Consider the following 14,325-nt stretch of genomic DNA (forward strand, 5'->3'; position numbering starts at 1 on the left):
TGTCCAGTTACTTACCTTGCCAGTGAGGAGAATAATGCCAACCAGAGCTGAAACACACAGAGAGAGAGAAAGAGATACAAGGCAGCTTACTGAGTTTTGACTTTGCTGTAAAGAAAGTTTGTGTTATATGGCTTACGAACTACAGTGAGACAAAATCAAAAGAGCTGGCAAAATTTACATGAATGGCAGGAGAATAAATCTTCTCCAGCCCCCCAAAATATGCACGCACACATACACTTATTTTGGTTTTTGTTATTGGAAATGTTCCTTCAGTTTCTCTTTCTCCGTACTTATTTATCTGTGAAAAATGCAGAAACTGCATATAAATCAGGTTTTGACTTTTTCTATAACTGTGCTTTTCAAAGGAGATAATTAAATTTCTGCCTCTTTGGGAAAAGGTCAGCATATTGGGGTAACAAATTTTCATATCTCTAGGGCATTTGCCCTTACTAGCCATGAATCACTGTTTCATAAGCTTGGAGCCTTGGCTAGAATCCATCTAGCCTGAAATACTTTGAAAACCTATGAATTAACTGAGATCTACTTTAATAGTTGAACTTTATTACTAATTAACCTTATGTGTCCCTGTTTGTTATGCTGTAATTCAGAAACTAACACTATTGCTATTATCTAGATGTATATTAAATATATGGTGCTACTTCTCCAGTACTTCAGGAATTTGTTGCTGTGCCGATTACTTGTTTTGTACACCAGTTAAGGCTGTAGACAAGTTAAAAGGAGGCTAGTGAAGAAGCCTTTGAAAGGCCAATGGTTGACTTTTAATCTTCATCTCCACATCAACTGACTCAAATCAAGGAAACAGCCTGCATTCGGTTGATGCTGGATCGCTTAGTCACAAGTAAGTTGACTGACATAATACAAGGTGCTTTGTGGAGAAGCAAACAGACCAACTGGAAAGGAACAGAAGAATTTTTTTTTTTTTGCATTTTATGCAATTATTTTTTCTGATCTGAATTCATAATTAATGTTTCTATTCAGATTTTCAACTGCTTTTAAGCTTTGGGGATGGCAGAGGTAATCAATCAGAGCTGCTGCTTCTCCCACCTACAGTTTCAGAATGAAATATCATGACCAATATCTATGTTCTTGTCACTTGGGCTAGGTTTGTAAAACCTCTCCAGGCCTTTTGATGTCTGCTGTGATGGAGCTTGAGCTGACACCAAGCTGGGAGCTGTGTAACTGTGCCACTGGAACACAGCTGGCATTAATGCATCCTCTGGGTACTGGGGCTGGGACCCTGGGGCAGTGCTGCACCTGGGGGTCTAGAGCATCATGCTGGCCCAGTTTGAAACATGGCAACAAAGGCATGGCATTGTATGTCTTTCTTTGTCAGTATGTCCTTGTTCATCTTAAATGCTCAGACCTATCATTAGCTATCCCTAATGTAAATTTTAGATAGTCAAATGCCCCCAACTCATCTGCATCCTTAAACTCAAAAGGTCACTAAGTCTCTTAGGTTCCTGCTAATAAGGACCCTGAGACATGTAACTATCTGACTACTGTAAGACTGTGCTTATCTTAATTTAAAGCCTGCTGAATTTGAGACACTGAGCAGTCCTCACTTTTCTCACCTGTTGAGACTCATCCTTAGAAGATGCTTCTAGATTGTGTTTGTGCAAAGCAAGAAAAAAGAAATATCCTCCCATTCTTACCATCACTTCCTCTGTGTGTTGGCCTTTAGCATAGACTTCCACTATTAAGAGGTTTAGAGGTTTGAATATCTCCCTTCTTCATGGTCTTGTGGACTTTTAAAATTAATTCCTCCACTTCGTACTTTAACCCCTGGTCTTTGCGATACTCTTCAGTCTTCATCCTTCCTGTTGAAACAGTTCCATATGGTGTGGACCAGGGAGGAAGGCCTGTAAGCATACTTCCCATGCCGTGTTATAAGAGTGTTTGCCTAAGAAGTCTAGGTTCTTCTTGAAAGAAGTAAAAGCTTAAGCATTTTAAATTTAAGTACACATTGTAGCAGGGATTGTAATGGAAAATTGTTTTTTTCTAGGTAAGTACCCCAACAGCTAACCTATACAGTCATGTTTGTTTCTGTTTGTTCACCCTCTCTTTCTGGCCTACTGAATATGAAATGATAATATTATATTTAATATTAAAGTAGAACAATCACAACAGGAGGGCATGAAAGCATCTCCTCTCACATAAGCCTGTGGTATACTGATTCAAACCTTCACATGGAAGGTGAGAGAAGTGGGTTCATAGCCCTTTAGAGAAAGGAATTGAAGCTGAGAGCTGTTTTATGCAGGATTTCTTTATTAAATGTGACAGTAACATATAGTTCATATAAAGGACTGAAAATTTTGGTAATAAAGAACAAACAAAAGTGTGAGTGTGCCTCGTCATACAAAGAAAGCAGATGTTAGCAATACATTAAATTACAACTCCAGCACAGGCATATTGTGTGTCTTTTTTTATTTGCCATTGATCTTCAGACCACATAAAGCAAAAGCCTTCTCATAGTAATTTAATATTTTTTCAAGTACTGCCAGAGAGCTGACAAAATGTGTTGAGACTCTGATAATCGCTAAGTGTGACTTTATCCAAACACTTTAAATGATCTTAATGTATTACATTAACTGTCCCATAGCAGTTGCCTAAAAGAATGTAGGTCTACTCAGGGGAGCAGAGGAAATAGTGAGGTATATTTAGGAGAAAAGTTTGTATACGTAATTTCATAGAAACAAATCTTGCATTAACTGGCTTAGAGCAGACCAACAGAAAAGCAAAAGTTGGTGCGAATCAAGTGGTTTCTTGAGCCTGATGTCCTGTATGGAAAAGTGTCTAGAACCAATTACTTCAGAGAATGGGACAAGAAAACCTGCAATAAGAAGCTGTATAGGAAAAAGTCTAGTCATCTTTTCTAACCATACCAATAATATCACTTTCAACTGAATTTCATTTTCACTAGCTGCCCCTTCTCTATGTCTAAGGAGAAAAGGTGAAAAGAAGTGCTTGATGTATATTCTATACCATTTACTATTTTGTTTGGTTTTATTACTTCTCCTATAATTTCTCTCTGCTCAAAGATTAATGTTCTCCAGCCATCTTCCCAGGAGGAAAATAGAAATGGATTTTTCAATTCTGTAGAAGCAAACAAAACCAAATCTTCCTCTGTGAAGACAGCATTGAAAGTATACATAACTGATACCAAGTAAATGGAGTTAAAAAAATAATCATCTCAGCTACACTTCTGTGACTGGAAAGACTTCAGTTTACACAAGCATCTATATGTTTAGATATTTATGTGCTTTTAAAGACAGCTGTTTGGGTTTTTTTTATTTGGAATATATCCTGAATATTCTTGATAACCCTATCACAACTTTTTATATTTGAATATTGCATAGTAAAGTTTGATAGAATGACAAAATTTTTCCTAATGGAAGAAACTTTTGCTATACTGGTGAATAAGTAAGGATCAGAAAAGACTTTTTCTCTTTAAAGACATCCCTAGCAATGCATAATTGTCTTTCAGTGGTGCTAATTTAATATTTAGCATGCTCTGATACCCAACTGTGCGATGATTTCATTCGATGGTGTGGCAACTCACTAGCCATTTCCCTCATGTTCACTCATGATTGGACTTTCTCTTACACTGCTGGAAATGAGAGGGAATAATGGCATCTGCCACAGTGTTTTGGTGGATTTAAGGAAATGAAGACAGAAAAGACAATTGCAAGCCACAGTTTGAAAGAGCTCTTTTCATATATTCCCATGGGCTTCATATCTGTGGAGACCAAGGCAGACTCAGAAATGTGTTGTATTATAAGTTAATGATCTGTTAAAAGGAAAAAAGAATAAACATCAACACTCATAAATCCAAAGTTTTTTTCTACTATTTGACTATTACTTCCTTATTTAAAGAAGGCTACATTCTTTTTTGCATTTAGGTGCTGGAAACAAGTCTATAACAGTAATACTTTTACATAATCTTTTCTTTTAAAGATTTACATATATATTTTAGGCTTGACTTTCCTGTGTCCACCTAACTATTCTCATCAACACTAGAGGTGTTAAACCACTCCATATGGTAAAAGCCATAATTTTCCATTTTGACTTTTCAAGTAACCCTCTGACTGGTACCTTGAAGAAATTATGGAATCTAGGACATTTTTCCAAACCCATGCCTGCTTTTTGGATTATCCTTCAGGGCTCCATTGTGCTAAAGTAACCAATGTTCTTTAATGACTTTCTGCAATACCTCCAGGGAAATGAAATGGCTTTTTCGTGTCCAAGCATTCAAAGTACCAGTTCCTTGTCCTATTGCCCTTACCGTGGGACAGGGCTTTGAGAAGGCCTGTCAAAGCAGTATTGTCTGTGGTATCAGAAATGGCAGTGTAAAAGCTGTCAGATTTTTGATCCTGTTGGCTATGGGCATTTGTATTGTCTTCTGGGGGTGTATATTTTTTCAGTGTAGCCTTCATCTTAATAGAGTGTGATAGCTTATGAATGCCAGCTCTCCATTCATTACTGCACAGGCTTTTTTTCCCTTTGTTCACTGATAATATCCTTGTGACAGCAGCAGAAACTGTTTACATAAGAAAATAATTGGAAAATATTCATGATTTTGTAGGTACTTAGGGCAGTAAGTCCTCTTACTCATAGGATGCAATAATATTAGGCATGCAGCTGTAAGTATTTATACTCCTGCCATCTTATAGCAGGCTAGCAATCTAATGACTTTTGTGTCCTGCATAATTCTATCTTTTGCCTTGTATGTGGCACAGGCCTGAAGCCACACAAAAGCTTAGGCACTGAAATGTTCAGCGATATGGCCTCAGTGTTGAGTAGTTTTGTTAATATAGGGGAATTCACAGTTCTGACTTCTGTTCCCAGGCTCCCTATGAAGCCCTGAAACATGCATGTGGCAAATCAGGCATCAGAGGATGTGACTCACATCAGACATCCTAATAAGTTTGCGAACGAGAAATGCAGCAGAGAAGGTTATGTTCTGTACTTGCTCTTCCTCTGGGGTTTTGGAGCTTCATTGCAGGATCGGGACTCTGCTTTGTGATCCATCTACTGGCAGTAGGTGTCTAAATCCAGCCCTGCCTGATAAAACACAGAGGGAAGAGTGTGGTTTTCCCTGTCAGTCTAACAATAAAAGCATTCATTCTGAATGCAGGAAATAACAGGAAGACTTGTTTTACCACCAGCAAATGTGTGTCTAACCTATTGGGCCGTAAAGCATTTCTTCAAGTGTTTGCTACTCTGTTTTAGTACTGTGGTGGGTTGACCCTGGCTGGACACCAGTTGACCACCAAAGCCGCTCTATCACTCCCCCCTCCTCAGCTGGACAGGGAAGAGAAAATATAACAAAAGACTCTTGGGTCAAGATAAGGACAGGGAGAGATCACTCACTAATTACAGTCACGGGCAAAATAGACTTGACTTGGGGAAAATGAATTTATTACCAGTCTTCCAGAGTAGGGTAATAAAAAATAAAACCAAATCTTAAAACACCTTCCTCCCACCCCTTCCTTCTTCCCGGGCATAGCTTCACTCCCAATTTTCTCTACCTCCTCCCCCCCAACAGTGCAGGGGGATGGGCAATAGGGGTTGGGGTCAGTTCATCACACGTTGTCTCTGCCACTTCTTCGTCCTCAGGGGGAGGACTCCTCACACTCTTCCCCTGCTCCAATGTGGGTCCTTCCCACGGGCTGCAGTTCTCCAAGAACTGCTCCAGCGTGAGTCCCTTCCATGGGCTGCAGTCCTTCAGGCACAAACTGCTTCAGAGTGGGTCCCCCACGGGGTCACAAGTCCTGCCAGGATCCTGCTCCAGCACGGGCTTCCCATGGGGTCACAGGCTCCTTCGGGCACCCACCTGCTCTGGTGTGGGGTCCTCCACGGGCTGCAGGTGGATATCTGCTCCACCGTGGACCTCCATGGGCTGCAGGAGGACAGCCTGCCTCACTATGGTCTTCCCCATGGGCTGCAGGGGAATCTCTGCTCCAGCGCCTGGAGCACCTTCTCCCCCTTCTTCTTCACGACCTTGGGGTTTGCAGAGTTGTTTCTCTCATGTATTCTCACTCCTCTCTCTGGCTGCAATTGCACAGGGTTTTTTTCTGCCTTCTTAAATACATTATCCCAGAGGCACTACCACCATCGCTATTGGGCTCAGCCTTGGCCAGCAGCGGGTCTATCTTGGAGCCGGCTGGCATTGGCTCTATCAGACAGAGGGGAAGCTTCTAGTAGTTTCTCACAGAAGCCACCCCTGTAGCTCCCCACCAGCTACCAAAACCTTGCCACACAACCCCAATATAAGTACACATTGGAATATCAGTCTTGGCTACTTCTTCCCCATTACACTACACTTTTCTAATGATCTCTTATTGTGTCCAATTATTTCATGCACACTGAAACAATTTCGGCAGAGGACCTGCCTCACGTGCAATCTCCTAAACCAGTCCACGTCAGAAAACAGTGCTTGTAAAATCTGTCAGCCATGTTGCTTGAGGTTGCCCAGCATGTTCAGGAGGAGGTCCTGTGACTAGCTGCTGAGTGTGTATTATCCACATTTTTCTGTTTTTTCCCCTTAGCTTTCAAAGTCAAGGCACGGGGTCTGGGTTTTATGTAGGCAAAAATGGTGGGTGAATATACTATGCTTGTAGCAAGCCAGGGAAGCTCTGCTATCTTTAGTCATGTTGCCTCAGCTTCAGCTGTCCAAGGATGAGAGACCATCTGTTGCTATGGATGCAGTCAAGGTAATTATGGTAAGGAATATTACTCCCAAACTCCAAACAGAGAGGGGTAAGTACTTGAGTGGGGTGGTAGTATGTAGGTTACCAAGAACAGAACTGAAGAGAAGCAGTGATTGCTTGGATTCTCACCTCCTCTTGCAATCCTGGCAGGAGAGACACTAGTCCCAGCTGTTCCATGGCAGGGCTAGTTTGGTGTGCCGTGGTTGGAGTAACTGTAGTAGTGGCACACTGGCACTTTTTTGCCACAGAGCCCCCCCAACCTTAAGTAGGATCTGTGGCAATGAGGAACAGAAGGCAAATTGATTTTTTTCAGTCCAACTGGAAGTTCCACCAATAGCTGGATGGATAAAACTTAATCTAAATGTCCTAGATATGGAAAAATGTTCTGTTGCTATGCTGTTGGGCAAAAGTGCGTGGATGAAGACACTAGATTTTTTTATGGCATCTGATCCTGAAGGTATGAATTGTTTTACTGAATTGGCCTTTGTGGGCAATACAGGCAGAGAAACTCCATATTTATGGATCCCGGAAGGCCTTCAGTCATCAATGTTTTAAAATTTCGGTGATCAATTAAGCCAAAGTTTATGGGTATGCGGAATACCTTAGGAGGAGAGGACAGTCTGTTGCAGCCCATTTGAAAGAGAGAGAGAGTTTAAAAGGCAGTTCCAGCATTCACAGCCACATATCACCAAACCTTATTATGCTGGGATGCAAGCAGTCTATGCAGTTTTGCCTCTTAGTCACTTTTGGACTAGCAATACTTCAGGAATAGGCATTAGGAATTTTCAGCATTGAAACAATTGAGCATTGTCAATTTTCCTGGGGTTTTGCCCCCAGAACACTGTTGTGGATTTAGACTTCAGTGAACAATAGTCCCACTGAATCAAGAGAGATGAGTCTGTATTTAGGGGAATAATTTCTTGGCTTTGCTATCACATTCTGCATATCAGGAAAGCCAAATCAGTGTCTTTAAATTGATTTGTCACAGACCAACGAACAGAATAAGAGTCTGAATCTGCTACTTCAAACCCATTCCCCTTTTGTACCTTCCTTAGACATTTTAGTTAATATTCCTAAACACTTAAAGATAAATGAAAGAAATAATGTATTTTTTAAGTAAATAAATATATGCAGTATGAGAATTTCCAATTGTCTATGTTAAGAGCAAGCAGATGGCTCATTGTAGTGTGTTATTTTGTTATTTCCAGAATAGCTAGCTTGTACTACAGTATCTTTTCATCTCCATAATTTCTCTTCCAAGATTATGTATAGGTTCTGTCTTAGTCATAATATTTTAATTCATCACCATGTATTTAGCAAACTCCTTCTTTTATCACTTGATGACAGAAAGGATTTTTTTCTCTGACATTTATTGCTTTTTAAACTGTATTTCTGGTCGGGTGCCAGATTTCTCCCAAAATATTGTAAATAAATGCGAGTAATACAGATTTGGATTTATGAAGCATAATGGCTGGATGCTTTAGCTGTGAAGAGATGCTTTATCATATTGTCCACCATTATGTGGAGAAACTTTAAGACTTGCTTTCCTGCTTTATTTTACTACAGTCCTTAAAGGTTTTAAACCAAGTTGCTCTGAGACTTGAACACAATTATAGTAACCAATCTGACATACATACAATGTGAATAAAATGCTCTATTATATACAGGCATTTTAACACTGATACATTCTACACACATAAAATAAAGGCACCTTGAAATAAAACTCTTATCTCCCTCACCTCACTTATCTACTAATTACATATAAACTCACACAATACAAAAAAAATTTCTGTATGTATATCATTAAGGAACATAAAAGAAAGGCTTGTTATCTTTTTGCATGCTTATCTGTAAGATTCAGTAATGTTCCTATCTGTAAGAATATAAACTCTCTCTATATGTGTATGTTCATATATAATTTATAGATATATCTCCCTTCAGACTCTGAAGTATTAAAACACAGGCTGGGGAACCCTTCCTGTATTCATGCTTTCTGAAATCAGAAGTTCTTAAATGGAAGACCCACATTTCTTCCTTCATGAGCGCTGCTTTATGAGACCATGAAATCAATCCTGCCATCCTTTTGGCTAAATTCGGATTCAAAATGAAAAATTGCCTCTCCTCTAATATCCTTATTCTCTCTCAATCATTATTTCATGACATGGATCATTTTTTTGTAAGGTAGATTAAATATGCTGGTAACAAAGTTTGAAAACATGGTGGCTAAACAAAACCATCACTCCTTTGCATCACATTCCGTACATTTTTTGCATAGAGATACATTGTGTGGTTTACCTTGAAGAGCGTGGATAAACTTTAGGCCTGAAAAGAAAGCATGTGCCTAGGAAAAAAAAGGGATATTTATAATCAATAGGAAACAAATTTCCCCCCCAACATGTGTAGCATTCCTCCCACTCATTATGTGGGGCTAGTTAACCTCTGAGCTTGATGTGCTGCAATTGAAGATGAATAGTATCAACTTGGGCTGTGGTGGGCTCTGATATAACCAGTGCAGGAATCTGTATTTCCCCCACTCCTTTGTAGCAACGGGGGCTGGCATCACTTTGCATACAGTTAGAGGCTATGTGCCACATTTCAGAGGTGATGTAGAAATGCAGGCTTCCCAGATTTCTTATCTGCTTTCCATTCTGATTTTTTAATGATTTCCCAGTGGATCCAAATGTTGCATAAGAATTCCAAGGAGAGGAATGACCCAGTTCAGAGAGATACCATCAGGGGACATTTCCCAAGTGCCTGTTTCATGGGAATGGGAAAGGAAGCAGATGTTTTCCATCAACAACTAATGCTGAAGAGCTACTATTACTCCCTCCCCAACCACAAGCTCTAGGCCATAATCATGTACTCCCTTCTTCGGCTTCTATAGATGTAACAGCAGCATGTAATAATTCAAATTCTGTCTTGTTGACACAGCTTGCGTCAGCTGTACAGAAAGCAAGTTGTTTGTTCGCTGAATCTGTGGACACATCAGCACTTTGCAAAGAGTCTAAAAGGAGTTGCTGCTTTCTTGAATGGCAATTGCAATTGCCTGCTGTCATCTGAGCCTCCTGGAAATCTGTGGCAACACACTGAAATAGCCACACATAGTAAATTTCTGTCAGTGTGGCGCAACTATATTTGTTAGAAAGAATCACAATTATCCCCTGAAAAATTCCCTTGAATAACTGATGTAAAATAAATCTTTCTTTTCTGTTTATTCAGGAAGCTGATTTCAAAACCTGCTGCTTCGTTTGTGTTGAGTAATTATGCCATTTTGAATATGTGGGGAAATTCCAGGAATTGCTTCATTTAGGCCTGTGCCACTGATGGGGAATGATGTATGATACACACCTGGCTTTGTACAGAGTGAGAAAAACAGGTATTCTGATGTAATGTGTTGTAACATAATTGAATAAATATGAGGCACAAAGGATAAAACTGGCCTTAAAATACTGACATGTGTGCAAGATTTCCCAGAGAGTATATTAACAACCAAAAGGAGTAAAAAAATTAAAATGAAGTAGTTAAATGGCATTAGTATAATAAAAGGGGAATTACTACTAACCTGTTGAATCAAAAAAGGTTGGCTGTGGGACGCAACAATTCTTTTTAAATATAGACACGGTCAAGATGTCTATTCTGTGAAAACGAGCACTTCAATATTCTCTTTGGCCAATGTGTGTAATATAACAGCTATTATATATTTCAACTTCTAGTGCACAGCTGTACATGTACCAAAGTGGAAAGCAAAACCATTAACTCCTCACCCTTCACAACCTCACAGAGACCTGCTATTCATCAAACCATAGAACAGCCCAGCTTGGAAGGGACCTCGAAAGATCCTCTGGTCCAACCTTTCATGGTAAAGGGAGCCTAGATGAGACTATCTAGCACCCTGTCCAATCGCTTCTTGAAAACCCCCAGTGATGGGAACTCTACCACATCCCTGGTGAGTTTGTTCCAGTGACTGATCATTCTCACTGTAAAAATTTTCTTTCTTATGTCAAGATGAGTACTTATTTAAGACCTCTGAAGTCTTCCACAGTAGAGAGCTTTTCTTTTTTTGTAGCAAAAGGTGGCATGGATACAGCTGTGGTTTAGGCTCTGCTTAAGGTCAGTGAACCAAAGTTGACCTCATTTACAGGAATCATTGTCCACAGTGTAGGCAACTCAGGGCAATCCTGAGGCCACTTATATAGGGGGCTATCCTACTCCTTCCACACTGAGAGTTCTGAAAACACTGAACTAAGTAGGAAGGTCATTTAAACTATGAAGAATGTGAAACTGAGGAATGCCATGGGCCTGTAAACCCTAAACAAAGAGGAAGGATCATGTTCACTGCAGCTGCATTATGTGTCTTGGATACCAGTCCTGAAGAATAGGGAAGGATCATTAGTAACTGACATATTTAGTATAAATCCAAAACCTGCATCTCATGAAAATGTGAAGAAAAACATGAGATGAAAGGAAAGATAAGAGGGGAAGTTTTACCATAGGCAAAAAGAAAAAGAATACGCACATATTCCCTGAGGCAATGCAGATGGGGTGAAGAGGGCTATGCTACCAGCTTCCCACGTTAGTTGCAGAGGTCAGTTCTAAAAGGTAGGAGTTGGGTGCGGAGGACTTCTTTCCCTGCCAAGACACACTGTCAAGAAATCTTAGGAGACAGCAAGGAAAGGTGATTGATGCCTGGATTTTTTTTTTTGGTACTATTTTTATTTTTGTAACATTTTTTCCCCAAATTTAACTATTTCCTTTGCCAGAATAAAGCTGTTTCTTTAATTTCTAAGTTTCAACTTTATTCATGGGTGACAAATCTGTAATGTTCTTTTTTCTTGGGGGTAACATTCAACTAAAGTGATGGTTTGCAGGAAATCCTTGCAAAAGCACTGCTCATGGAGGAAGCTTCCCCCCTAACCTGTGAAAGTTTCAGGACCTACAAGATCAAATGCTAGGACTCAGGATAAATCTCTGCATGCACTACCCAGCAACTTTCTTGCAAAAGGTAGGAAAAAGGAGGCAGCCTATACGCTGAGTATTCCCAAACTGCTACAGCTGATCAGTGCAAATTTCCTTTGGTGGAAAAGATATGACAAGTGACAAGCAGGAGTGGAATGTTGCTTTGTTATTCTGATTTTTCACTAACAAATGCAGATCAGCAGTATGTGTGAAAGGACTCTATGAAATAGGAGAGAACTCAGGATATGATGTATAGACTTTTTTTCTTGTTTCACGGGGCTGCTGGGATGTGAACATGCCATTTTGGGGCAAGCTAATTGCCTGTTCAGCAACTAAAAGCAAGATACCTTTGTTCTGCGAGTTACAATTCCCTGAAGTACACTGCAATAGCAAAGAAGTAATTACAATGCAGCATGTCTTAAAAGAGCACCATTATACATTTCGTGAAGAAAAGGATAACTTCAGCGTTGCTGTTCCCTGGTTAAAGCAAAAGATTTAAAACATTGATCACGATCATGTATGTTTTACGAATATAAATTTGTGTTTATGCAGATTTCTTATATTAAAAATATGTTTGAAGCCTACTGTTCTCAGACTGCTACCAGACCAGGTTAAAAGCTATTTTGTGCTGCTGGCAACAGTCCAATAATCTAAACCACATTTTTAATTTTCTTTTTTTTTTTTCCCAGTCTCCAGCAAAGAGATATTGTGTCACCAGAATGGAATGACTTCTGGATGAGATGGCCAGTATAAATTAAAGCACAGTCCTTGGCTGAATTGAAGCACAATGAATGTTGAGAAAAGAATGGTAAAAAACAGAAGTGTGAGCAGACAGAGGAAGGCAGGCAGCAAATACAGAAGAATATGGGGTTAACATATTTCTGATATCCAAAACAGAATGAGCATGGTTGCAGCATTCTGGAAATCATAAACACCTTAGAGAGTTAAGACTACCTCATAAATGGGAATAGGTAATTTCTTGGGGATTATTTATAAATCAGACTTTAATTAAAAGGTCAAGAAAAGATGAATATATGTTTTAATAAATAGTTCATTATTATGGAATCCAAACATCAATAACCTGTTAATAATCACTTATTGATAACTAAAAGCGTGCTATAGTTATTTATTGAACTCTAGTTATTTATTAACCAATGACAAATGGAACCTTTTCTATGCAGTATAAAATTGCAGAAGGAAGCTGGAAAGAAACAAGGAATCAGTAAGGGAAGGTAACTTGCACAGCAATTACGCTGTGTTGCATTATAGGTTCCATACTCTCTCCTAATAACTGTAATTTTCTCATGTCTCCTCGGCACATATTTTGTGATTTTTTCATTAAAAAAGTCAACACAAAGCCAATAATCTTTTGCCACATAATACATTATTAGAAGAATCATAAGGAGGTAGGATAAAGCAGCAAGCTTAATAAATGCTGCAAAGCATACTACTGCTCCTGAATATTTGTCTTGGATTTCATATGATGTATGAGAAGCTGACATGTCCTGTGGGGGCTAGTTTACATTTTTTTATGAAAGGTTACAGTGCTCTGGACCTATAGTTTATTTAGTTTTGCACTAGTGATGTAAAAATTTATTAAGGATTTGACTCATTACATTTTGTGGAACCCTTGCACTCAAACCTGTGTGATTCACAGTATACTGAAAACAGAAATAATCCCCCTAAATCACACCTGTCTGTGAAGAGAATATCTGTCAGCTCTTTCACTCCCAACTCTTCACCTTGCGTCAGGCAAGGGAAAAAAAAAAAGCCAGAAAGAAAGCTGGCTGCTACTTGGAAATTAAATCACTGGAAAAATGTTTCTTTGTTAAGAAGTGCTTGACTGGGAAGGCTAGGCAAATACAGAAATCAAAAGGGTCAACATGTTCTTGGTTTTTAGGTCACCTAGCCCCTGTTTTGGAAAAAATCTGTATCACTTCCTTTTGTTTTGTTTTTGTTTGGGTTTTTTTTGTTTAGGGGAGTTGTTTGGTCTTGGGGGTTGGTTTGTTTGTTTGTTTGTTTGTTTGCTTTTGTAAATCATCCATTGAAGATTAGTTTTATGAAAAAAAAAAAAGTATATCAGATCAGTAGTGTGATATATTCACATTATGTATCCAGTATCAAGATATTGTATATACAGTTTGGGTATCTTACATTGACCAAGACTTTATTCCAAGAGATGTCAGCAACAACAGAACATGCCCCAGCCAATACGTTATTTTGAGACAGACCCACTCACTGCTGGAATTAAGAAGTGCCAGATTCAGTAAACGGCACTGGCATCTCAGTATTCCATGAACAATCAGAAGTCACTGGGACTAGCAAAAGGCTTCTTGATCCCATCAAAATTACAGGATTTTTGCTCCCATTGGTCCTAATGACCTTTAACGCAAACCTTGCTAAGTTTATGAGAGGCACTCAAAGACATCATGGCTTGTGCATAGAGCCCTGCATATGTTTCCAGTGTGACATTTCTATGAGGTAAACTGGCAGCTACAGACTTTGCTTTCTGAATGGCTTTGTCTTGAATTCTTTCCTGCACAGTGACATAATTGCAAGAGACATGAATGAAAATATAAATAGCTGATAACCTGGTGGTAAGTGCAGCATTTTGAGAAAGATGAGTTTGAATTCCTGT

The sequence above is a fragment of the Harpia harpyja genome, chromosome 8 (assembly GCF_026419915.1).
Source record: "Harpia harpyja isolate bHarHar1 chromosome 8, bHarHar1 primary haplotype, whole genome shotgun sequence".
In the NCBI taxonomy this organism is placed as follows: Eukaryota; Metazoa; Chordata; class Aves; order Accipitriformes; family Accipitridae; genus Harpia; species Harpia harpyja.